This window comes from Felis catus, chromosome B4 (assembly GCF_018350175.1).
Source record: "Felis catus isolate Fca126 chromosome B4, F.catus_Fca126_mat1.0, whole genome shotgun sequence".
In the NCBI taxonomy this organism is placed as follows: Eukaryota; Metazoa; Chordata; class Mammalia; order Carnivora; family Felidae; genus Felis; species Felis catus.
In genome coordinates this window covers 25509663-25537527 of record NC_058374.1, presented here as the reverse complement: position 1 = coordinate 25537527, position 27865 = coordinate 25509663, and the positions used below count along the sequence as shown (strand labels likewise).

The 27865-nt window shown below is 38.3% G+C and overlaps 1 long non-coding RNA gene across 1 annotated transcript; it reads left to right on the top strand.

The window, feature by feature from the left end:
• The first annotated feature begins 398 nt into the window (after positions 1 to 398).
• LOC123386476 lies at positions 399 to 27865 on the top strand. Its single transcript, XR_006600369.1, has 3 exons — positions 399 to 1694; positions 18133 to 18247; positions 27673 to 27865. It is a non-coding gene; the product is annotated as an uncharacterized LOC123386476 (long non-coding RNA).

The window sequence follows — 27865 nt, the reverse complement described above, 5'->3', positions numbered from 1 at the left end:
GGTATAACTTTGTTAGGTAGTGTTCGTCAAAGTTCATGGTCATACCGTCTAAAGTTAAAGAATTTGTTCACCATATAAAAAACTACAGGAGCACTTGACTGGCACTTTACTTTACCATGCTTGGTAAAACATATGATTAGTTGACTCAGATTGTGAGTTCAAGTCCCACATTGGGTGCAGAGGTTACTTAAAAATTAAAAAAAAAAAATAGGGGCGCCTGAGTGGCTCAGTTGGTTGAGCGTTCGACTTTAGCTTAGGTCATGATTTCACAGTTCATGGGTTTGAGCCCCTCATTGAGCTCTGTGCTGACAGTTCAGAGCCTGGAGCCTGCTTCAGATTCTGTGTATCTCTCTCTCTTTGTTCCTCTGCCACTCATGCTGTCTCTCTCTCTCTCTCTCTCTCTCTCTCTCTCTCTCTCTCTCTCAAAAGTACATAAACATTTAAAAAATTTTTAAAAAAATTTTAAGTATCAGCTGAGAGTATCTAAAAAGAGAGAGAATAAATCACAACACAACTATACTTACAATGAAGAACATATAAGCATTTATAATTATTTTGATTTGATATTCAATTCATAACTGATATCTGTTATTGTTTTATATATGTGTGTGTGTATATATATACACATACATACTTTGAAAATACCATGCAATAAAAGACTTATTATCTGATGCTGTGCAGAGCTGATATTCCTGGCAATTGTAGGTTTAAAATGATTTTACTGTTTTTCTAATATCAATAGAGAATCTCAGCATTCTTTTCCTCTTTTGCACAAATAATTGAAAAGAATATATGATGTTCTATGAAAATAAAAAGGCTTTAAGAATTCTAAAGTTCAAGATTTTCTCGAGGGCATCTGACCTGAATCACACACTGGAATTACTGTAGGTCTCATCATCTTCACACTTCCTGGATGATGCCTTGAGACACAATCCTTCGGCCCAGAATTTCTTCAAGAGGCAGGGCACGGATTGGCAAAAGGAGTCAGAATCCAGGAAGAGCCATTAATACCACATTTCTTGTTAGCCATTTTGGTCCTGATAGGAAGAACAGTCTCACAGATCACCTTACGAAAAGAGGGAGGGTAGAAAAGAGGTAGATGTTAACACTTCTTTCTTTTTGACAACAGTAATAATAAGCCTCCGTTCTGGTGTTAAAAGTGTGCCATCAGTTCTCTCACTTCACAAGTACTTTTTGAGCATTTGCATTGTGGCACACACTCCTCTGGGCACAGACTGTAAAGCAAGGTACGAAATAAATCAGAAGTCGCTAGCCCCGTGGAATTTACGTACTAGTGGCTGAGGAAGAAAACATACAAGACAGTAAGTTAGGAGGTGATCATCATCATGGAGAAACCTCACAGCAATTACCATGAAGTCCAGCAAAATAACGTGAGACCTCATCACTAAATAAGAATTTGTATGTACTTGCACCCACAAGTTAGTGTCCACGCATGCATACACATGTGTTGGTGGGCGGGGCAGGAAATTGCCACAGTGGTACATAACCAAACTAGGCTGATTCTTATAAGTGTATTAACATACATTAACCTGGAAAGTAAATTTAGGTAAAGGAAGTGCAGTACTCCTACATAGTATCAATCATGATTATTGTTTTATTCCTTTTTCTAAGGTGGCTTGGGATCAGCGTCAACTTTCTGGATATCAACAAGGAAATTGATTTTGAATTATAAAGTATGTACTTTATTTTAGCAGAATTTATTAGATTTAAGAGTTCACTCTAAGGTTTTTAGTAAGTAGAAAAACAATCAAATAGAACTGACATTCCAGGGGGACTCCATAATAAAAAGCCCACACCTCATTATCTTGCCATAACAAAATTCTTCACTCGCTGGACACTCCAGCCAAGCCCTCAAGATCTTCAACACACTCTGGTATGTAGAATACTCTTGTAAATGCAGGAATTGTTACATTTGTTTTATGGACGGCTACCTTTTTGAAAGTAGAAGAGAAAAGGGAATTCCATAATGTGACACAACAAAATCCAACCAAAGGTACATTTTTCTGAAGTCCAGTGCAATATCTGTCCCCTAAACTTTTGTGGCAAATCAGCATGTCAGACACAACAAAGCATGTGGAGGTAGACTGACTTCAGAGATATACAAAATCCAGTATCTAGCAAGACAGAAATATAGCGAAAAAGCACTGACGTATGCTTTCAGGCAAAATAGGAGATTATGTTTTGTACAGACATGTCAAGTGTCCAGGGCCTTTCTTAAGGGATTCAGAATGGTACGATTTTTTTTTTCATCCTCTGTTCTAATGTTGGTCCAACAAAATAAAACACACACTTAAAATTTCAGGTCGGCGGAGCCCATATGACGGTCAGTTTATTCAAATAATAACTGTCATCAAGAAAATGATGAGGAAAATCATTAAGGTCATGATGTTAAAAGATCTTGAAAAAAATTAATAAAATGAAATAAATAAGTTTTCTTCCTCCAAAATAAAAACTATATTCCAGGTGTTAAACTGCTATGGAAATCATAAAAGAAATGTTAATAGGAAAAACACACAACTCATCAATAAAAACCTAAAGCCAACAAAATCTTGAGCCAAGAATCAATTGCAAGCCATGATAGAGCTATTGAGGTTTTTTTTAGGTCATTTATTGAAGAAACAGATATTTGGCATAGAGCTGGTCGAGCCTAAAACACCCTTAGTAGGTATGCGTAGTTTTTGAATAGATGTTACCAAGAGAGGTAGCAGCCATTACTTTCTCTCTCTGTCTTTCAGTCACACACACACACACAGACACGGGATTGCAAACCAGATTCCCAAATATATTAATCCTTTAAGGTTTTACTTTCCATTTTTCTCTTTGTATTGAGCTATTTTCCCCACGATTATTTTCTCAATAGGTAATCTCTGAGCTAGACAACTAATGAAATCATACAAATATACACCTACATAGACAAACACAGACTTTTTTCTCAGTTTTTGTCTTCTGCACATACTGCTTATATCTCTAAAGCAGTCTTTTACAATGTTATTTATATAACAGGCCACCAGTTATCGTTCCCTCTAAAAGCGCACCTGTATCTTTCATCAACTCTAATGGAAATTCTGTGAGCACACTACTGCTTCTGGGTTCAAGAGTCAAAGAGGGGACAAGGTTTTATGAATTTTTCAGACTGCTGACCAAGAAATATAGTTCATTTCCTCCATTATCAATACTATTTCAAATGAAGGTCATAATATTTCTGGAACGGAAATTTGGTACCTTTAAAAATAAACAACAACTTCCTTTTATTTCAATACTCTCTCTGGTGCTTAAAAGGAAATACATTATTGATGCCTTTTGCCAACAATTTGTTAGTAATAAAATGAATAAAAAGCTAGTGCGTCACCCAGTTCCTTCACCAGTAATGAATAAATCTAATCTATAATTTCAATACCCTTCGTAATAACATTTACAGATTTTCCACACAACTGATGGCTTCTCTCATCCTCACACAGACAAATATGTGCAAGACAGGCCACTGTCCCCACAGCTCTTATTTTCTTGCTGAAACGTGGTGAAATGCAGACAGTTTCAGGTGACTTCAGGAATGTTGAGAAATACTTTGTCCGTTCCCTGAGAAAAGGCTTCATTATTTCTCATACGAATTCTGCTTCCAGTTGATTCACTTCTGTAATAGCGTTTTGAGACCAAAAACTTTTCAGCAGATTGTTTTTCTGGGGTAAATCTCTCCTTATCACATGCTGTGTTTTCCTCACTTTGTCCTCATTGCCGTTCATTAGAAGGCATAGGTGATTTTGAAAGTCTCGAATCAACAATGGCTACTTGCCTCAGTTTGGCCAAGCCATCCTCATCTGACCAAAGGAAGAATCTTCAAATCACTGATGGTTGGCAGCATAAAAGCATGCGTATGTAAGATCCAAGCTCAACTTAGGATATGTTGTACTGTATATTACTTTACATTCATCTGGGATCTGTTGTGCTGGGAAAGCAGTTGCCTTTCTACTCTTACAAATGAAGTTTAGAGATCCCAGATTTGCATGTACCTGTTCAGAAATGCAAAGATGATAGCCCTGTCTGTGCCTTTTGAAAAGAGCAGAGGTAGTCATCCTACATAAGGGTGATCGTAAGGGCTGTCCTCCCTTTATCACCCCCTCTCCTGGCCATTTCCAGCCATGGATCTCAACAGACCAATGCCACTGTAGACAGAGACAGTGCCCATCACTAAGAGAAGAAATTGTTTTATCTACTGTGACACCTCGTTTTATTTCCTAAAGATCAGAGACCAGCTCTGCTTTGGGCCTGACTCTGCAACAAATCCCCAAAGCAAAATGGCAAAACCCAAAGTGTAGGATCATGCTATGTCTATTCACAATTATGAGACACAGATCTTGACATACTTGTGTCAAGGTACGAGTCTCCCCAAGTCAGGGTTATTTATTTCAACCTATAGATGTGACATCTTGTGGTTTTTTAAATGCCAATGGACATAGCCTTTTAAATACAAATTATTATACTGAAAGTAATATCGTGAAGAAGTGAGGAATCACGTGAATAACAAAGTTTCTAAGGCAGGAGCCTGACCTCTAAGGTACAATTTGAGCCTAATTTAGACTTAGAAACCCACAGACCTGAGTTTGAGAAACACTGCATTTAAAATGCAAAGTTGTCCTTTAGATGACCATTTAGCACAAAGTTGGTCATGAAGACAAAAGAAAATGCTGGCACTGAAATTGGAGAGGGCAGTGGGGTAGAGGGTTGTGTCTGGTCTTTCTTTTCTCCTCTCCTCTGCTCCTCCCCCACCCCCGTCCTGCTGCTGGCTCCAAGAAGGGGCAAAATCACATTGTCAGCTTTCCCTTGGATCTCATTGGTGGGGTGTTTGTATCCCCCCAATGCAGATACTCTTCCAGCTGGCTTCTTTTAAAATCCCTTTTGTGGTTCACTCCACACAAACTCCTACTGAGGTCCCCTGCCCTCCAGGGAGGGACCTGTCTAGCACACTCAAGCATAGCTCCTCTGTTCAATAGCCACTGATCCATGAAATCGCATATCCTTCCTTCCCAAATGGTATGTTTTTCTGCTGCCCTTCCTCTTTACCGTTTTAACAGATAACTCCTGGCAAAGTCCTGCCTTTAGAATTCTTTTTTCTTCTGCTATAGAAATTCTTAAGACAAAAGTCATGCGCTGGTCTCTCCACCAAGAGAAGAAGAGGCCGCTCACATACTCATATACACTCATATGTACGTATTCCCAAGGCATGTCAAAGAAGACTTGAGAAATCTTTATGCTCTTTAGACTGTTGGAAATGACAGTCACTGAACTTTGTGGATGCAGTAAAGATTCAATCACCTACTGTTCTCAGCTGAAATTCTGTGAGAACAGGAAAAGCCCCACTCCTATTTTGTTTTACGTGTCTGTAAGTGATTGTTAAACAAAAACAAGACCTGGATTCTCCATGCATAAAGCATTCACTGATATAGAGGAAAAACCATTGGACAAGCAAGAAAATCACAGCTCACATACTGTCTCCATTTCTCTCCAGCTGTGCACTTGGATAAAGGAGCTTTACCTCGGTACACTTCCAGTTACTTTGCTGTAAAATGAAAACCATACATACACATACACCTAGAATATCTGGAACAGAACATCCAGACTTTTTAGAACAATTCCTCCCTTATCATTAAATCCAGTGCTAAGAATTATAACATTTTCTGAGAAAGCAATCACTAAATGATCACCTCCTTAAATGCAGGGACCCTGTCTTGTTTACATTTCTATAACAAGTGCTCAAATGTTAATCAAATGGATATATTTTTGAATAAACTCAAAATGGAAGAAATCTTTAAGATGGCAAGGATGTGAGTGACACCCAAATAGGTCTATGTCCTAATCCCCAGAACTTGCCCATATGTTTGTTATGTTATGTACAAAAAGGGAATTAAGGTGGCAGATGGAATTAAGATTGTTAATCAGATGACCTTAAAATGGGGACAGTAACCTGGATTATCCAAGTGGGCCCAGTGTAACTTCCAAGTTCTCTTTTTTTCCTTCATTTTTTTCTAAAGTTCGTTTCTTTATTTTGAGAGAGAGGGAGGGAGAGAGTGCACACACAACTAGCGGGCATGCTGTGGGGGAGGGGGTTAGGGGCAGGGAGGGACAGAGAGAGAGGCAGAGAGAGAATTCCAAGCAAGCTCTGCACTGCCAGCGCAGAGCCCGATGTGGGTCTCGACCCCTCACACCGTGAGATCCTGACCTGAGCCACAATCAAGAGTCAGATGCTTAACCAAATGAACTGCCCAGGCTCCCCACCAATGTCATCTCCAAGTTCTTAACAGTGGAGAGACCATGACAGGCTGGGACATGTTTCAGCATTTGGCATTCCACAATTTTTCTTTCATCTGTAAGTGAAATTGATGAAAATGGTTGATTTTCACTTTTATTCCTGAAGCCCGGCACTATTAGATTCTGTTCCATGATGGGGACAGTTTGTACATATATGCACGCAGCAGTAGAAGGAAACTGAAGCGCAAGCTGCTTTGCCAAGTTCTTGGCTTCACATATACAAACGTGATCGTATGTGTGTGCGTGTCCAGCAAAATGTGTGTCTACCCAGTCAACCTGTGAGGAGGACTAGCCTGCGGCCCCGTGTTTCTATCTTTCCTGTCTGCCATACTTGACATGCCTCTCGTCCGCAGACTAGTTCTCACGTCACAAGCTGGCTGCAGCCTTCTCAGGAACACATTCAGACACAACTGCATTCAGAAGGAAAGCAACTGCTTATCCGTGTGCCTCTTATAACGAGTATAGAGCCTTTTCCCCAAGAACCGAAGACTTCCCACATCTCACTGGGCACAAATGCAGTGGCATGCCCACATCCGATTCAATAACTGACCAGCAAAATTGGATCGCAACAACTGGCTTAGATCAATTAGAATTTATTCCCCGGGACGTGGATTGTATGATCTTTTTCAAGTCACATGGGTTAGGACCACACACTGCAATGCAAGGGCTCTACATCAAGAGAAAAGGTAGGAATGGCTTTTAGGTAGGCAAACAAGATTTTTTTTTTTCTGGCAACACTCCTTGAAACTTCAACATGCTTCCCAATGTGTAGGGAAGAAAACCAACTGCTCATAACCATAGCCGATCTTAGATCATGTTAACTATCCCATAATGGTAGCCCATCCCAGGAATAGTGTGAGACTTCATCTGAAAGTGTCTAAATTAACTAATTCCATTTAGTCTGTTTTTTCTTTGGCTATACAGAAAAGAAAGTGGAAGCAACAATCGATACTTGAGAAATTGGGCTATTATATCCACGAACTCCTCTAAAAGAACATTCACAGTAGCCGGCCACACTCCCTTTCGTGTTTGCCCATCAAAATTTCTGCTGGTCACTTCACAATGACACTCAAGACAGCCCAAACTGAACAATAATGACACGCAGCTTTCTTTTAGATAGAAAAAATATGTTGTAAAGTAATATAAGCCATCTTTCATCTAATAAATACTGAGCTCCTTTTATATTCTCTTGTTTGGGACTACAGTAATAATAATTGGCAAAAAACAGACCTAAAGCACGACCTCGTGGAGCTGGAGTCCAGTAGGGAAGACAGGCATTACTGGCTAACAACAGTAATAAAAACAAACGTCAAATTGTCAGTGATAAAGGCCAAGAAAGAGAGATGCAGTGAGGTCCAGGAAGGCAGACTCAAGGAGGTGAAGCTTAACCCTGTACTGTGGGTAGAGAGAAGCCACCTTGGTAAGCTGTGTTGGGGTAGAAGAGTGACCCAGAAAGAAGGAACAGCATGTGAGAAGGCTCTGTGGCAAGAGAGACACTGGCTAGAGAGGTTGTGCAGGGGAATTTCTGAAATGTCTTATCTAAGGAGTGGTATCAGATTTATATTTGAAAGGGTTATTCTGCCAGGGTAAAGGTCAGATGGCACGCAAGAAGGCCACTTTTAAGGCCAAGGTAATACACCACATAAAAAAAAATGGTACTCTCTCAGATTAGGGTAGAAACTGACAGAAGAATTCAAAAGATTTTCAGGAGGTAAAAATTTCAGAATTCAGTGATACATAGGATGAGAGATAAGCTAGCACGTTCAATGATCGGTGGTACCAGTCAGTGAAAAGGGAACGTACAAATAGGACTTGGGGCAGTCAGGGGGGACATCCAAAATACATAAAGATCTCATATAACTCAATAATAAAACAAAACAAGAAATAGTCTGATTTTAAAATGAACAGAGGCACTGAATAGATATTTTTCCAAAGAAGACATACAGATGACCAACGGGTACATGAAAAGAAGTTCAACACCACTTATCACTAGGGCAATGCAAGTCAAAGCCACAGTGAGAAACCTACCATCTCACATCTGTTAGAATGGCTATGAACAAGAAGACAAGAGACAACAAATGTTAGGGAGGATGTGGAGAAAAGGGAACCCCTGGGTACCGTTGGTGGGAATGTACATTGGTGCAGTCGCTGTGGAAAACAGTATGCATTTGTCATTCCGCATTAAAATAACATTAAAAATTAAAAATAGAACTACCATATGACCCAGTAATTCCACTTCTGGGTATTTATCTGAAGAAAACAAGAACAGTAATTTGAAAAGATAGATGCACCCCCTTATTTATTGAAGCATTATTTATAATAGCTGAGATATGGAAACAACCTAAGTATCCATTAATGGATGAGTGGATGAAGAAAATGTAGTATAAAATGGAAAATTATTCAGCCATAAAAAGGAACAAACCTTTCCCTCTGCCATGACAGATGAGACTTGAGGGCACTATGCTAAGTGAAATAAGTCAGAGAAAGACAAATACTGCATGAGCTCACTTATATGTGAAATCTAAAAACTGGTGACTTCAGCAACAAGTGTTGAGAATACTTCTACTGAGGCAGAGGCTAAATGGGAATGGATTGGGCAGTACGTGGAAGGTGATAAAATGGATGCTGTGACTTCAAATCATCTCTGAAGGAGTTTGAGTGTGGAGGAGAGAGATACAGAAGGATAGCTGGAACGGTGTATGAGAACCAAATATAGTTATTTTAATGAGGGAGTCTTTAACATATTTAAAATGCTACCAGGAGGATTCCGTGAGTAGAGACTGAAGTTACAAAATAGAGAAGGAGTTATTAATACCATAAAGAACTGGAGAAAAGAACAGGAAGATGGAATCCAAAATACAAGTGGAGGGATTGGCCACTGACAAGAGAGAAATCGAAGCTTGGAATGGTAAAAGGAGAGGCTGGTGCACTGGGAGGAACAGAGCGTGAGGAACCTGTCAGAGCCATTGAGGTTCAAAGTGCTGGAAAGTGATGACCCATGTGATCTGGAATTATGGGTGGTTGTGGTCAGAGGGTAAAATGCTGTCACTTCTGACTCTGGAGGTGAGGTTAATGGAATACGCTCTATCTCATTTCCTTAAGACCCATAAGGGGATTTACAGGCTAAAAAATTATGTTTAAAAGCCAGGCTTCTTCCTCTGCTTTTTGGTTCATAACCACTCAATCAGAACCTTTCTTTCCACCGTTTTGCTGTCAAAGTAAATGTTAAATATTCTGAGGATGCTGTCCAAAATAGCATAGAAAATGTCAGTGTGAGACTTGCAATAAACCAGATTCGATTCTCTCAGAACTAAAGCGATCTAGTTTTCATAGTAGGTGGAAAAATGTATTATTGGTCTGTTTCCAAGATTTCCACAAGAAAAGCACAGTCATTATGTTAATATAGTGGGTTGAGCTTTTACAAAATAGACTTGGAAAGCCTAAAATATACGAGTATATAATTAATCTTTGCATTATGCTGTTGAGCTCTACAGAAGCTTCCAACACCTGGCACCAGGAATCTTCTACCCAGAACTCTCCTCTTCACGTATTCATTTCCAGATTTGGTGAGAGCCATCCTCCCAGGCACTCACTACAGAACACTCATTATACTTTGTGAGATGGAACTTAATGAAAGTCAACACTAGTAGCTACATCTAGAGCTTTTGTTATCAGCATAATCATGTGACCACACGTCAGTCCAAGGCAGCATCCCCAGGCCCCACTTTGAGCACAAAGATTTTAGACTGAAGATTTCTGTTGAATGCCTCCATTCCAGGCTTCTGAGAAAGTACCATATACAGTGGGTCAAAGGAAATCCAGTCACATTTGGTGACTGGGTGGAAGAGGTACGGAGGGAGAGACAGAGAAAGGGAGAAGGAGAGGGAGAGCTATCGATTTTAGGTTAGGAGGCTCTGAGTCCAGAAATTTTTCTGAATTCAACCTGCCCACCATTAGGCTCACCCATAGAGGTAAACAGCTAAAAGGAACAGGAAATACTGGAGAGTAACAACAGGTCACATATGTAATTCTCTCCATGAGACTTTCCTCCTAAGATGAAGATCTCCAGACTTAGATTTAGTCCTCAACCATAATTACAAGCTGTGCATTTTCACTGCATTTAGTAATGTAGTTCCTACTGCATTGGGAACATGGGCCTGGGGCCATGCTGTAGTCTTGATACTTTCCTAGGAAGATCTAGTGGACACAGGTTACATTTAAAATCTGCCCATAAACCTTTTCTTTTGGTAATTGCACCTTATATGGTCCATATAATTCTTACACAGCTGCCAGTCAAGTGGGCACATAACCCAGATCAATCAATGAGGGTCCTTTATAGGAATACCAGGAGAGAGACTAATGGCTTCTGGTTTGAGGGCTGTGTATATCATGAAAATCTAGTGCTGCTGGGGCAAGCTTTCCTGGAACATGGACAGATGTGGAGGAGGATGAGGACAATACAAAGAAAAACAGAGCCAACAGTGGAGCATCTATATGTAACTGTTTGAAGTCATTCAAGTCCTGAACTTTTAAGTTTCATGAGTTGATAAAATTCCCTTTTGCTTAAGATAGTTTGCACTGGACTTCTATTACTTACAACGAAAAGGGATCAGACTGACGAAGAGGAGGAAAACTCGTGGTAAAGGGAAGGAGAGGAGAGGAAGTTCTCAGAACTAGAGCTAGACAACAACTTTACAACAGCATTTAGAACGGGAAGATAGCTGATTCCCCACTGGGATCCCTTCCTTTGTCTTCCATAGGCCCAGGATGGTATGCTAAACCAGAATATGTTAACAGTCAGGTGGGAGCTGAGATCTCTTCCTTCTCCTTCCTCAAACACCTTCAGTATGCCTCTCACTTACAAATAGCATTGCTAGGAGAGCTTAACTCTAAGCACAGCTGACATTCTTACCCTCCTTCTCATCCTGCCTGTATTCTCAGCCAACTCGTACCCTTGGGTCAGACAGAGAACTCCTGGCCAAGATCACTTTATATCTGACTTCTCCTCACATAACCCAAATTAGGTTACTCAATGCCCGTTCACTTGCAAAATGCCCAGAGACACTCCTTTCCCTCCCACTGCAATTCCAACCATGTATATTCCACCCCTGTAACCAAAGAGGCTTCCATACACCATCATAGCATTTGCCTTGACAGCATTTGTGAATTCTCATTATGCACACACTTAAGTGGATCACAGCATTTGTATACTAAGGAAAATATAATTTAAAAATGACATGGCCCTTGTATATATTTGGGCAACATTATCTCCTCTGTAAACCTTTTGAGTAAATTATAGACCATATCTGATATTATGTATTATTCTCAATTAGATACGTTTGGACACTTTCTCATTAATCTAACCTTACTTAAATAGAACCAATCGCACTTCACTCCCTCTCCTCTCTTTACCAGGACTGGACCATTAAATACCCACAATTGACAGTGATCGCACGTAATCACATTTCACCTATGCAGCCCTTTCTCTTTCTCTGGCACAAGCTATTAGTTCATCCTCTGATCCAGAAAAAAAGGAAAACTCAGAGAACACATACTGTTCTGCCCCAAATTATTTTGAGAGTGTAGTAAATAGCTAATATTGTCCCCAACTACCTCTAAAGAATGAACACAATAACTGAGAAGGTTTAACATGGCCCAGATAAGGAAATACAATTTGACAAGCACCAAAACAATACTTCAGTAGTGACTTTTACATATGGGCTACAGTATTGGCCTTAACCACCACACGCTATAATATTTGAAGATCTATAATTAGGCAGGAAGATTAGGGATTCTTTGTCAGAAGAGGCAGATGTTTCCAGGCTCTGAAAAGCACAAACTGCTGGTCCCATCTCCCTTAAGTTTTAAATCTTTATTATTCCTTCATTCATTTTACCGACATATATTGAGAGCTAACATCAGTCCCAGAGATGGATAAAACACATTCCACATAATAAGTTCACAACATAATAAGTCATACAGGTATGCACAGAAGTATTTAATATTATTGGTCATTTTTTGAATTAAAGCATTAAAAGTCCAGGAGGTAATATCTAGCACTTAAATTATACCAAACACAGAATGGTATTCTGGAAAGGTGAGGTTTTTTTTGGCAGGAGGTAAGCAAGTTTGGGGACACACAGGTATGCAGAAGTCTGATACCTCCACAAAATATATTCAGAAGCATATAGATCTCCTCTGCACCCAGTACTGCTTTTCCTTAGGCTCAGGGCCGTGCAAGACTGTTCGAGAGTAAGATCCTGTCACCGCACCCATTCTTATAACAGCCCCCTATTTCAGTCTGGAGATTACTCCTCCCTCAATCTAGTCCATGTACTCTGGGTGGGTTCTACCACTGCTCCACTGGTGGACCATATGTCTCAGATCCACATTCCCCTACCCATGGAGCTTGGTTCTTGGGTGGGCATATGTGTGATTCCCAGATCTCTCAGTAAAGGGTCTTGTGTTCCCGCTAGGCTTAAATCTTGAACTCATCTGAGTCTAGAACTGATGTAGTCATTTTGCCACGAAGAGGGAGACTCTAAGTCCCAGTGGCCATGACGGGGAAGCTTGCATATAAAGCCAGCCCAGTGCAAGGCAGAGAAGAGGCATGGAGGGGCTGGATGTCAAGCCCTAATGATATTGAGCCCAGAATCCAACTGTCCTGGAAGCCAGGTTATCTGTGGACTTTTCAGTTGAATGAGAAAATTTCATTTCTGCTTTATGTCCTTTGGAACAGTTCTAACACTTGTAAACTAATGTGGAAAACAATTATAACAGACCTGCTTTGTCAGTGCCTTCTCACCATTTTCTGGGCCTTATCCAAAGTCGCCAGGGCTTAGAGTCTAACAAGGATGTCACAACTTCAAGTTGCTTTAAAAGCAACATCATAGAAAATGTGATTGTGGAATGTTTAGCCAAAATCTATTTTGTAGGCATTTTGAGAAATCCCAATTTTATTTATTGGGTAATCTACAAAAGCTAGCAGGAAGCAATTAGATACAATATACTTTGATTATTGGTCTTGGCCATCCAAACTCTTAAATGCATTAGAATTATGGTAACAAAGACAAGACATATAGCCAGATCCTGAAGCATGTAAATAGATTTCTAGTATTTATTGCTTTTTAGTAGCTGGTTTGTAGTCATAGATATGAGTTTGTATGAGAAAATGCTAATAAAATTGACAATATGAGGCTTTAAGTTTGAAACTTACTCTGTAATTTAACATTTGTGAGCAAAATTACTGCAGTGTTCCACCTTATTCATTAGTCACCCCCTCCACATTGAAGCTTTGTTGCAAGCAATGAAAATTACAAATCTTATTCTACCTACAAATTCTTATTTAATGCAGGAACTCTAAGTCTTATAATCTATGAGCCCATATTTGAGGGAAAGTTATAACCAAACATCACCCAACAGCTTGTAATCTTAGAAAAAAATGTAAAAAATGAAAAACAGCAGTGTCAAACTTTAAAAAATGGGAAAATGGTGCCATCTTGTGGTTATAAAGGAGTAAAAATAAAAATTTTATCTTCCTTTTTTCAATATTTTAAACAATCATTGCCAAAATCTGGCCCACCTTAAACAATTTCCCTCAGTGTTCTAAAATACCCGGATAAAGACTCTTTATTCCTCCTTTAGAATATTGTTAATGTGTAGACTTTTCCTTGACAATCAGATTCATTCATTGCTATCTCAGCCAGGAAAATCTAATTTCCTGAAAAAATAGTTCCCATGATTATACTTTGATCTTTGAATCGGAGACAGATCTAAATCCCAAATGCTAAGGTAACGCACTCAGAAAAAAGCTCTAAAACGTTTTTTAGGCATTAACATGGTAATCAGCAAATGTCTTTGAGAGATGCTTCCAAACACAGAAACAGCATGTGATTTGATTTTTAAGAGTCCATGAAAGTGCAGGTTGACTTCCAGAAAACATAGTGCCGTAAGAAGCGTTAAAATACTTCTTCCCAGAAATATTTGGATTGACCAAAGAAATAAGATGAGCATGAGCCAAAATACCCCAAATGCCCCACATCTTATATACCAGACTGAAGGAAAATGCCAAGAGCTGACTCATATGCATCCTTACTTTGAATACAAAATGGTGCCAGGAGCAGCAGAAGCAGACCTTCCTCCACATTATAAATGCAATCCGGTACATCCATGGGCACATCAGTCCATGAAGACTAAAGGAATCTCCTCATAAGTGATAATATTTGGGTGATATGCATTTGTGCTAGCATAAAGGACCTCCTAGTCTAAGTTGATATAGTAATTTAAATAGTTATGCTTAAAATTAATAATATACTTCAATAGGAAAGACATTTGTACTTTATAGGACTAGGAAGTAAATATACAAATTTGCACTACTTGCCTGGTACAATTATTGATGGGAACAGTGAGAATAGAAATAGCAACAGACTCAGAGCACCTGGGTGGTAAGCATCTGGCTCTTGGTGTCAGCGCAGGTCAGGATCTCAAGTTTTGTGGGTTGGGTTCAAGTCCTACAATGGGCTCTGAACTAACAACAGACAGGACAGAGCTTGCTTGGGATTCTCTCTCCCTCTCTGCCCCTCCCCATCTGTTTCTCTCTCTCTCTCTCTCTCTCTCTCCTTCTCTCTCTCTCTCTCTCTCTCTCTCTCTCTCTCTCTCTCAAAAATAAAAAAGTTTACTTAGATGTTAGTTCTTAGGCTCACACACATAATTTAGTTGCACTAAATTCTTGGCCTTGAGACCTGGTTGAAAGTCAACTTGTAAAAACAGTAAATAATTCTTTAAGTAGATAGTAGCTTTGACAGGGATATGATGGCATTTTACACATGGCTTTAAGCATTATCATCAGAACCACCACCACTACCATCATCGTTATCTTTATCATAGCTGCTATCATTCATTCATTTGTTTTAGAATTATCTATGGCATACCTAGTATGTGCCACTTTTCACAATGCTAGGGATATAACAAAGAACAAGATGTACTATATTAATGACACCATGATGTTTCTATTCTGGAGGGCTGAGAAGGATAGAATAAACATTTAAACACATTATATATTCTTAAATAGCTTGATATATTACTATAGATAGATGATTAAATATGACTTGTGATATACCTAAAATGATAGTGCTGTGAAGAAAAAGAAAGGGGAGGGAATGGATAGAAGGGATATGTAATGTTATTTGAGTGAGTGGTCAGGAAGGATCATTTGAGATGAGAACTTGAAGGTAGAGACAGAGTGACCTAGGTTAAGTGTGTTGAGGAGGAACATTCCAAGTAGTTCATTTCATGTGAATTTTATCGTCAGTAAGAGTTTTGTTGGAAGAATTGGTTTTAATTCTTACGTTTAAAAATTACATTATTACTCCATTTGTTCAGAGAAAACAAAAAAAGGCTCAGAAAGATGCATCTTTGCAATCTCACAGCAATTCAGTGGTAGAGGTGGATTCAGCCTATTAGCACAATGTATTTTAGGCATTTTTTTTTTCCAGAGGAAGGGAAATCATATTTGGCTTGCATAATTAGGTGAAATTCCCAAAAGAAGAGACATTAGAGCTGGATGTTGAATGATGGACAGTGCCTATAAGCGGAGGCATGCGAAAGGGATTGGATGGGAAAGAATCAGGATGGAAGGTGATGTGAAGGTTGAAGCATATGAAGCGTCTGTGCCAAATGGTTATGGGGAGCAGTATGGGGTTGTGCTCTTTCTCAAAAGGGATCAAGCTGGCTGAGGAAACTGGAGCTTGGCAAGAGACAAGTGTTATGCTCAATTTTGATTAGCATTTTGGTTATTTGGATAGTACTAGGACACTAAAGGACTTTGTGTAATAAAGTGACAGAAGTAAAACCATGTTTTATAAATATTGCCTCGGTAAGAGAATCTAAGGTGGATGGAAAGGGGAGAATTCTATTAGGAGCTCATTAAGTCTGCAGTTCCTAAACAGACTAGTAGATGCCTTGGGCATTGATGAGTCATCTTAAAGGAGCCACACATTCTTATGTGAATCACTTTATGAACAGAAAAAAAATTTTTATTTTTACTCAAATGTGTTTTACCATTTTAAAAATGGTATATTTAAAAATTTTTTTACTGTTTATTTATTTATACACCCATTTCTTAACAATAAAGTAGGCTTGCAAAAATAAAAAGTTATTAAGAAAATCATAAGGGAGAAAAAATGCATTTACAGTACTAAACTAAAAAAAATCTGGGTATAAGTGGACTTGCACAGTTCAAATATGAATGGAGATTCTAACCAAAATGCAAGAGAGATAGGGGTGTTGGATAACAAGCATTAAGAAGCATAGAAAAGAGGTATAGAGTGAGTCATTAAAAAATAGAGCACCTGGTTGAGTGTCCGACTTTGGTTCAGGTCATAATCTCAGGGTTCATGGGTTAGAGCTGACAGTGTGGACCCTGCTTTGGATTCTCTGCTTCTCTCTCTCACCGCCCCTCCCTTGCTCATTCGTTCTCTTTCTCTCTCTCTCTCTCCCCTCAAAAATAAATAAATAATAAATAAATAAATAAATAAATAAATAAATAAATAAATAATAGAATTGACCTCTGCTGGATTTGGTTCTGAAAGACAAAGCAGTTGATCTGAGAAAGGGAAAAACAAGAACAAAATACCTTTCACACACGTTCTCTTCTTACATTTATTTAGGGTGTAGTTCTTTACATCCAAAGTATTTATGGCAGAATTGGAAGCCAATATCACTATGTGAAAATGTGCTCAATGTTTTAATCTGTGAGTCACAGGAACCCATTTATAATTTACTAAATGTTTGCTATCCTATTTATCTTTGTTTAAAGCAGAGCTGCTCTGAAGCTTGTTGAGTGATCTGTGCACAACTAGTGAACTGGATACCTTTGCATTTTGTTTCATTTGTCTTAAAAAAAAAAACTTATTCAGTCTTGAATAAAGAAGTCTTGGCTGGGAAGGAGGAAGGGAAGCTGGGAGATGGCGTAGGAAGAAAGAAATGAGAGACTCAGTGTTTTATAAACTTCATTGCAAAGAAAATCTGGCGTTCATTTCAAGCCAGTGTGGTGTTTGCTTCGCTTTGGTGAGTTATGCTCACACATTTCTAGTCAACAGGGTAGAACACACATCATCTGAAAAATGAAAAGCTTTATTCGATGTATTGTGAGAGATGCTCAAGTTTATCCTTCCGCGTCCATCTTCCCTCCTTGCCAATATTAGGCCTGCTGCCTAGGGAGAGGATGCTATCAACCATTGATATCGAAGCACTCATTTAATTTAGTTACTGCATCCTGTTGACTTTTATGAGTGGTGGGGGAGCCGTTTAAAAAAGACCTGCTGTGTTGACAGATGTGCCCTGCTCTGCAGCATGGGGCATTTTGAATGATTTCCCATCTCTACTCTCTTCCCCCCACTATCCAGTGAGAAAAGTAGTCCACAGTGCTTGGGAAATATTTGTATCTAAATCTTTATTGTAGGTTCCATTGTAGTAAGAAAAAAAATGTAAGTGGGTGTGTTTATTTCCATAATTATTTTGTAGAGTATTTTGGCTATTGTCCTAGGGTTTATAGTCGATGCATTTTAATGCCATCTACATTTTGGACAGCAGGCATCAGGCTCTGTTGGTTTAGCTCTTAGAGAAATAAGATTCCCCCCCCCAAAAGATAGCCATTTATAATATATAAATGAGCTACTGAAGAGGAAAAGGATCCTAATAAGCTTTCAAACTGTGATTGTGCCATGCAGTGAATCATTCCTTTATGAATACATTTCTTTTGGAGCATGTATAATTATGAAACTTTTTTAATTTTTTCTATCTCGGTAGGAACTGGGAAGTAACAGCCCTTCACAGAGAAACTGGAAGGGAATTGCTATTGTCCTGCTGGTGATTTTAGTTGTATGCTCACTCATCAGTATGTCAGTCATCCTCTTAACCCCAGGTAATCTGTCTTTATTCCTCTCTTATGATGGTATTGTGGATGATAATTTCACATTCAAATGCCTTAAGAGGGTAGCCATATGTGGTATCTTAAGACACGTTAGCACTGGTTGGAATAAAAAAATGCATAACCAGACATTTTGCAAATGGCACAGTAATTTTGTGGCTCAAATATCATGTAAGGTATTTTTGGGAAACTGAAATGTAAAACATACGTTGAGAATGCCAAGGAGATTTTTGGTCTCCATCACTACTTAGAGACTTATGTTTGTCAGTTAATAAATGCGGGGGACATTTGACTTCTATTGTGGGCCGAAGATGAGGGAGTGGAGCCTGGAGGTGCCCATATGTAGGTGATACCTCAACTATAATGATGGCGGTGAGGGAGGACTTGGGAGACAATGAGGGTTTGATGAAAAGAAAATGAGCTAAGCCCCTAAGTGCTTCTTTCTTCTGTTCCTTTCTTTCCTTGTAGTTTTATATTCCCAGTTTCCCCTTGTCTAAAGAACATTGCCAAATTGCCCTTGCAGTGATCTTTAAATTGTGTCCTTTACATTAAAGAGCTTAACACTAATATATAAATTATCAGAAGGCTTAATTCCTCTTTGGGGATTATTTCAGGACCCAGAAGTTTTACTGCTCTTTAGCAGGTGCTGATATTGGAAGACAGAGACAAGCTGCTGACTTCTAAAACTCCCCAAAATGTCTTCCAGGAGCAAATCCATTTGGTATGCTACTACAACCGGCCCGCCTAGCTTCCTCAAAGACCAGACACCCATATATTGCTCCAGATGATAAAAAAAAAATAGTCATTTTCTGGGGGTAGGATTGAACTAGTCCAAAAATCAACTTATAGAATGAAGTTACAGCCTGTTGTTGAATATTATGTATTTACACTTCAGTTCTTGCCCCAGTTGTGTTATTTACAAGCCCTTAAACATATTGGATTTATTTTCTCATGTACAAAATGTGATTAACAGTAACAGCTCTCGGGGCACCTGGGTGGCTTGTCAGTTAAGCGTCAGACTTCAGCTCAGGTCATGATCTCACAGTTTGTGGGTTCGAGCCCCGCATCGGGCTCTGTGCTGACAGCTCAGAGCCTGGAGCCTGCTTTGGATTCTGTGTCTCTCTCTGCGCCTGCCCCACTTGCACTTTGTATCTCTCTCTCTCTCAAAATTAAAAAAAAAAAAAAAAACCCTGATAGATTCCTTTAAAAAGAAAAGAAAAAGATAATTATGCATGTCAATTCTGTATGAATTATTTTTCAGCTATTGTATTTTATTAGAACCTCAAATATCCATGATAAAATATAAGTGCCCACTTTCTTTTCTAAACTACATTGTATAACAATTATTTATATGTCACTGTATGACTTTAAATATTTTGTTATATTTTTTCTTTGAAATATAAATTTTGGAAATATGATAGCCTGGTCTCTAAAAATGGGGGAGAGCAAGGCAGCCTGATCCTTCAGAAGCAAAGTTTCTTTATTTTTTTTTTAAACGTTTATTTATTTTTGAGACAGAGAGAGACAGAGCATGAACGGGGAAGGGCCAGAGAGAGAGGGAGACACAGAATCCGAAGCAGGCTCCAGGCTCTGAGCTGTCAGCACAGAGCCCGACGCGGGGCTCGAACTCACGGACTGTGAGATCATGACCTGAGTCAAAGTCGGATGCTTAACCGACTGAGCCACCCAGGCGCCCCACAAAGTTTCTTTAAAAGAGGGAGTTGCATTCAACTGCTTATCCAACTGGGGGGAAAAAAGAAGAAAGAGTTCAGCACACATTTGCCCCCTGTGTTTGTAGAAGTGAGTATTTTAATATGCAATTATTTGCCAGGGACTTTATCATCCAGTTCTTTGTGTTTGAACAGTAACTTAAGATCTCCCATCCTAGAGTTCACTCACTACGTGTAAGAGGAGACTCTGTCAAAACAAATGAACAAAACAAACAAATAAAAACCTTAACTAAATAGCCTTTTAAACTAAATAATATCCCAATTTATGCCTTTGTTCGTAAAAATCAAAATTTAGTTGGAACAATTTCAGTGAATATTCATTGCTTTGGCCTGTTTTCACCAATATTTCTCTTGTGCTAAGCTTGTTCTGGTAAGTGTAAGGTCTAGTTGAATAAACTCTAGAAAAACTGGCATCCTTAAAATGAGACTTGGGAAACATCGTTATTTATACGGAAGACTCTTCCTTAAATCTGTGCATTACAGTTTGCACTTTACATATGGCATAGAAGATCTGTGATCCTAGATTCACAGCTCACCTTGCTTCTGCTGGGACATCATCTGTAATTATGTAACCTTAGGGGAACAAGGCCAGTAAGAATACTTTTTTACATAGGTTATGATTCAACATTTAGGAATTCTAGTTGCTCCAATTACCTTTTCTCTCTCAATCACATTCATTATCTTTATTCTCTGACCTAAAGCCTGGTGTTAAGAACAATTTTTTTTTTTAATTTTTTTTTCAACGTTTATTTATTTTTAGGACAGAGAGAGACAGAGCATGAACGGGGGAGGGGCAGAGAGAGAGGGGGACACAGAATCGGAAACAGGCTCCAGGCTCCGAGCCATCAGCCCAGAGCCTGACACGGGGCTCGAACTCACGGACCGCGAGATCGTGACCTGGCTGAAGTCGGACGCTTAACCAACTGCGCCACCCAGGCGCCCCAAGAACAATTTTAATTTTATTACAATGTAATTCTTGGGGCGCCTGGCTGACTCAGTCAACAGAACGTGTGATTCTTGATCTCGGGATTGTGAGTTCAAGCCCCATGTTGGGCATGGAGCCTGCTGAGAAAAAAAAATGAAATTCACGTTTGAAACTATCAATTTTAAAGTGAACAATCCAGGTCACCTGGGTGGCTCAGTTGGTGTCTGACTCTTGGTTTCGGCTCAGGTCATGATCTCACAGTTCGTGGGATCAAGCCCCGCGTTGGGCCCTGCACTGACAGCCTGGAGCCTTTCGGGAATCTCTCCTTCTCTCTCTGCCCCATCCCGGCTCACTCTTTCTCTCTCAAAATAAACAAACATTTAAAAAAATAATAAAGTGAATGATCCATTTACTGTGAAAGGCATTTAACACATTCACAGTGTGTGCAACCACTGCTTCTATCAAAGTGCAAAATATTTGTATCAGCCCAAAAGGAAACCTTATGCCTGCTAAACAGTTACTCCCCATTTTCCTCTTCTGTCTCCTGACAGTCACCAATTTGCTCTTGGTCTCTACAGATTTACCTATTGTGAACATTTCATGTAAGTGTGACCAAAAAATAATGTGATGTTTTGACTTAACATAATGTTTTAGAGATTCACCCACATTGTCAGATATTAGTAATTCACTCTTTTTTATGGCTGAATAGTATTTCATTGTACGTGTGAACCACAATTTGTTCATCCGTGCGTCCGCTGATGGAAATTTGGGTTATTTTCGCCTTTTGGCTACTGGGAATAGTGCAGCCATCAACGCATGTGTACATGTATTTTTTGAGTCCTATTTTTCCATTTTTAGGGGTATATAACTAAGAATAGAATTACAGGATCATATGGTAATTCTCTGTTTAATTATTCGAGGGAGGAACTACCAAACTGGATTTGGATCATGATAATTCTAACTTTATAGAGTGAATCAATAAGTGTTCTCTCCTCTTCTGGAAGAAAGAGAAGAGAAACTCTTTGGGAAGAGTTTGAGAAGCATTGATGTTAATTTTTTAAATGTTTTGTAGAATTCACAAGTGAAGCCATCTGCTACCGTATATTATTGGGAAGTTTTTCATTGCTGATTCAATTTCTTTACTTGTTTTAAATCCATACAGAGTTTCTATTTCCTTTTGAGTCAGTCTGGTAGTTTGTGTGTTTCTAGTAATGTGCTCATTTTATCAGGTTATCTGTTGGCATACAATCAATTGTTCACTGTATTCTGTCACAGTCCTTTTCATTTTTGTAAAATTGGTAGTAATGCTCCCAGTTTCCTATCTGACATTATTTGCATGTTATTTTTTTTTTTGTCATACAAATGTTTGTCAGTTTTGTTCATCTTTTTTTATTTTGTTGGTTCTCTCCATTGTTTTGCGTTTTGTTTTTTGTTTTTGTGGGGGGTTTTTTTTGCCACTTCTTTATGTGTAAAGTTAGGTCACTGATTTAAATTTCTCTTTTAATGGAGATGTTTATAGCTATAAATATCCTTTTGAGAAGTGTTTTCACTGCATCCCATTAAGTATTGGTATATTGCATTCTCATTTTCATTTGTTCCAAAGTATTTCCTAATTTCCCTTGTGATTTCTTCCTTAAATATTTCTTCTCAAGAGTGTGTTAATTTCCTTATATAGGCTATTTTTCCAGTTTTCTTTCTGCTATAGATTTCTAGTTTAATTCTACTGCACTCCGAGAAGACACTTTGAATGATTTCAATACTTTTAAACTTATTGAGACTTGTTTTGTGGTCTAAAATATGGCATATCTTGGAGAATATTCCATGTACTTGAAAATAATGTATTGAAAGAATGTATGTTTATATATATATGTTATATATATATAATGTATGTTATATATATATATTATGTAACACACACATAGATATAAAATATCTCCTAATTAATAGTGTTGTTCAAGTCCTGTATTTTCTTATTAATCTTCAGTCTAAACATTGTATACATTCTTGAAAGTGTGCTATTGAAATCTCTAATTACCTTTGAAGACCTATTTCTTCATTCATTTCTGCTGACATTTGATTCATATAATTTGCGATTCTGTTATTTGGTTCAGGTATCATAATTCTTGTTATAACTTTTGGGTACAACAGTTTCCAATATATAACGTCTTTATTTGCCTCAACAATTTTTGACTTAGTTTATTTTTTGTGATAATAGCAGGGTCACCTCTGTTCTCTTTCGTTTACTGTTTCTATGGAATATATCCATCCATTCACCCTCAACCTATTTGCATCTTTGGATCTAAAAGAAGTATAAAAATTTTTTTTTATTCAATTCTGCTGTTCTCTGCCTTTTGTGTAGAGAATTTAATTCATTTACATTTAAAGCAATTGCAGTAAAGGAATTACTTCTCCCATTTTACCATTTATTTTCTTTTTTTTTATATGAAATTTATTGACAAATTGGTTTCCATACAACACCCAGTGCTCATCCCAAAAGGTGCCCTCCTCAATACCCATCACCCACCCTCTCCTCCCTCCGACCCCCCATCAACCCTCAGTTTGTTCTCAGTTTTTAACAGTCTCTTATGTTTTGGCTCTCTCCCACTCTAACCTGTTTTTTTTTTTTTCCTTCCCCTCCCCCATGGGTTCCTGTTAAGTTTCTCAGGATCCACATAAGAGTGAAACCATATGGTATCTGTCTTTCTCTGTATGGCTTATTTCACTTAGCATCACACTCTCCAGTTCCATCCACGTTGCTACAAAAGGCCATATTTCATTTTTTCTCATTGCCACGTAATATTCCATTGTGTATATAAACCACAATTTCTTTATCCATTCATCAGTTGATGGACATTTAGGCTCTTTCCATAATTTGGCTATTGTTGAGAGTGCTGCTATGAACATTGGGGTACAAGTGGCCCTATGCATCAGTACTCCTGTATCCCTTGGATAAATTCCTAGCAGTGCTATTGCTGGGTCGTAGGGTAGGTCTATTTTTAATTTTCTGAGGAACCTCCACACTGCTTTCCAGAGTGGCTGCACCAATTTGCATTCCCACCAACAGTGCAAGAGGGTTCCTGTTTCTCCACATCCTCTCCAGCATCTATAGTCTCCTGATTTGTTCATTTTGGCCACTCTGACTGGCATGATTTACCATTTATTTTCTCCATGTATTTTATCTTTTGTGTTTCTCAGGTCCTCCAATACTGCCTTCTTTTGTCTTTAATTGATTTTTGTGCTTTACTCTTTTGAATTTTTTTTTTTTTTTAGATTTTCTAATGGTTACCTTGGGTATTACTATAAATATGTTAAATTTCTAAGAATTATTTTGAATTGATGCCAACTCAACATCAATAGCTTTCATAAACTCTACTTTTATATGGCTTTGCCCTTATATTGGTTTTGTTGCAGATTACATCTTTTATAAATTGTGCACCCTTTAACGTAGAGTTTTAGTTATTTCTTCATGCATTTGTCTTTTAAATAATAGAAGAAATATAGAGAGACATTCCAAACCAAACATACAATAATTTTGGCTTTTATATTTAACTATGTAGTTACCTTTACTAGAGTTATTTTTTAACCTGACTTCAAGTTACTGCTGTCCTTTTTTACTTCATCCTAAAGGAATCCCTTTAACATTTCCTGGAGGCCAAATATACTTGTTATGATCTCTCAGATTTTGTTAATCTTGGGAGATTTTAGTCTCTCTCACAATTTTGAAGGATAGTTTTGTAGGATATAGAATCTTTGGTTGACAGCTTTTTTCTTTCAGCACTTTCATAATGCTGTTTCATTCCTTTCTGGTGACATAGTTTTTGATAGGAAATCTGCTGTTAAACCCATTGAAGATCCCCTACATGTAATTTGATTCTCTCTTGCTGCTTCCAAGATTGTATATTTGTCCTTAATTTTGGCAATTTGACTAATATGTCTCAGCCTGGATCTCTCTGTGTTTATCCTTTTTGGAGTTTTTTAAACTTCGAGCATATCAATGCATGTATTTTGTCAAGTTTGGCAGATATTTGACCATTATTTCTTCAAGTATTCTTTCTGTTCTTTTTTCCTCTCCCTTCTGGACTCCCTTTGCTCATAGGTTGACATGTTTAATGGAATTCCACATGTCTCTTAGGTTTTATTTTTATATTTCCTTCTTTGTGTTCCTCAGGCTAGATTATTTCAATGAACCTAAATTCCAGTTCACTGATTCTTTATTTTGTTTCCTCATATCTACTATTTGAACCCTCTAGTAAGTTTAATTTCCATTGTGGTACATTTCAGCTTTAGAATGTCTGTGGATTAAAAAGTTCTTTCTCTTGGGGCGCCTGGGTGGCTCAGTCAGTTGGGCATCCGACTTTGGCTCAGATCATGATCTCATGGCTTGTGAGTTTGAGCCCCGTGTCGGGCTCTGTGCTGACAGCTCAGAGCCTGGAGCCTGCTTCAGATTCTGTGTCTCCCTCTCTCTCTGCCCTTCCCCAGCTCATGCTCTCTCTCTCAAAAATAAACATTAAAAAAATTTTTTTAAATTTCTTTCTCTTTAATGATATTCATATATATATACACACATATATACACACACACACACACACACACACACACACACACAAACACACACATTGTTCTCTTGGTTTCATTTAGCTCTTTGTCCATAGTTTCCTTTAGTTCTGTGAGTATTTTTAAGATAATTGATTTAAAGTCTGTCTAATAAGTAACTTGTCTGTGCTTTTCGGGGGCAGTTTCTGTTAATCTCTTCTGTGAGATGACCATAATATCTTGATTATTTTCATGATTTAAATTTTGTATCAAAAACTGTACATTTTGTTTTCAATAATGTGGAGCACTGTTTTTTTAAGTTTATTTTTGAGAGAGAGAGAGACAGAGCATGAGTGGGGGAGGGCAAAGAAAGAGGGAGACACAAATCTGAAGCAGGCTCCAGGCTCTGAGCTGTCAGCATAGAGCCCAACATGGGGCTTGACCCACAACCTGTGAGATCAGGACCTGAACTGAAGTCTGAAGGTTAACCAACTCAGCCACCCAGCCACCCCTGGAACACTAGAGATATGATTCTTTCCACTCTTCAGAGTTATATTTTTGTTATGTTCTGTAGCTATTTTTGTGGTTGTTTAATTGACTTTTCTGATGTATTTTGAAAAGTCAGTATTCTCTATCATACGTGGTCTCTGAGGTTTCTATTCCTTTAGCTTGTGTTCAGCTAGTGTTTTTACAAGGGATTCCTTGAATGCTAGGAGCCAAATACACTCTCCCATTCTTTTCAGATTACTTCTGTAATCTGGGGCAATTATTCAGTACTTATTTATAGCTCTGCATTCGCCTTCATTTCCTATTTGTATTAAGCCTAGAGTTTAGCTGGAGGCAAAAACTTAGGGTCTTCTCAGGTCTTTTTTTGAACATGCATCCTGCTCTGGGCACGCATGTGGTTTTCTGAATTTCCCAGTATATGTAGACACTTCGAATGCCTAATTTCTCAAAAGAAAGCTCTTCCCAGCTTTCCTTCTCAAGACTGAATGCTGTATTTTAGGCCTTAACTGTATCTCTTTTCCCAGGCAGCTGGGTTTGTTCATTTGCCTTATAATGTTTTTGAGAATATCCACTGATTTTCTGTGCTGAGTTTTCTGGGTCAGGTAAGAAAAATAAATACCCCAGGTCAGTCAGTCCTTTAGGTAACCCCAGGCAGGTCAGAGCAGACTAAAAGAGTTTTGAGAAAAGATCTACTCGGCTTCCTCCAGAAGCCAGAAACCAGGGTCCCATACTCTATATTCAGACTGTTAAAGATCACCACTGAGCCGGGGAGGGGATTGGAGTAATGCCAAATAAAAATGCCACAATATTTCTCTACCGTTTTTAAGTTACCTTTTTCTTGATTCAGTATTTGCTAGATTGTTGTGAACCTTTGACTCTTTTCCCGTGTTCTGACATAGCTTATTCTGACAGTTTTGCTTGTTTTTTTGTTTTGTTTTGTTTTAATGTTTTTGTGAGGAAACAGCCTCTTAGAGCTGCCTACTCCTCCATGTTTGCTGATATCACTTTGATGACAAATTCTGCTGGTGCAGTTTTCATGTGCATTGGCCTCTGTCTGATTAACCTGAGTCCCTTAGTATAGTTGAAGCCTTCAAGCATAGGGTTTCCATCTTTACCACCTACACAATTCCCTACACTTATTATACCAGGAAATGTTGACCAGTGACAAATTTATCTGGTTATTCCCTCTTGCATTACATATTAGAGAACATAAGAGAAGTATTTTGTGAAAGTTCATGAAGACAAGATACGATAGAGCACAGTCATTAGGTCTAATGATATCACCAACTTAAAAAGAAAATCCACAACAGTAGAGACCTAGAATATTATTTTACTATAAACTTAGCAGTTTGAAATGTAGGTTAAAATAAATTTAATAAAATCCATAATGAAGTATACACAGTAGAGTTTAGTGTAGGACATTCTAACAGATTATTGTGGAGCCAAAAAATACTTTTTGGGCTTTTGAATTCTGTCAACATTTACTGGATTAGATAATAAAATTTAATTGCTGAGATTTTTTTCTAAAATGTTGGTTAATTCACTTAAAATGGCAATGATAAAACTATACATGTAAATATACATAACATGTTATAAAAATAGCTATGTTTTTCAGAACAAACCAAAAATACAACAGCATTATTTTATATTTTTTGCAAATTTGTTTAATGCCTGGATGAAAGACATCAGGATTTTCTGATGTGCCTTTGTTAATTCTTTTGCAGGAGGTTGTTTTGGTTGACATATATGAAGAATCGGGTCGCTCCCTCTGGTCGGCGTGAGGCTGTCGTCTTTGGAGGGACGTGGAATCCCCTCATCGGTTTTGGAGGGACGTGGAATCCCCTCAAAGGTCTAAGCTTTCAGTTTTGCTTCCATGGAGTTGGAAGACTTTCTAGGGGCCCTCTGTTTGTCTGTTTT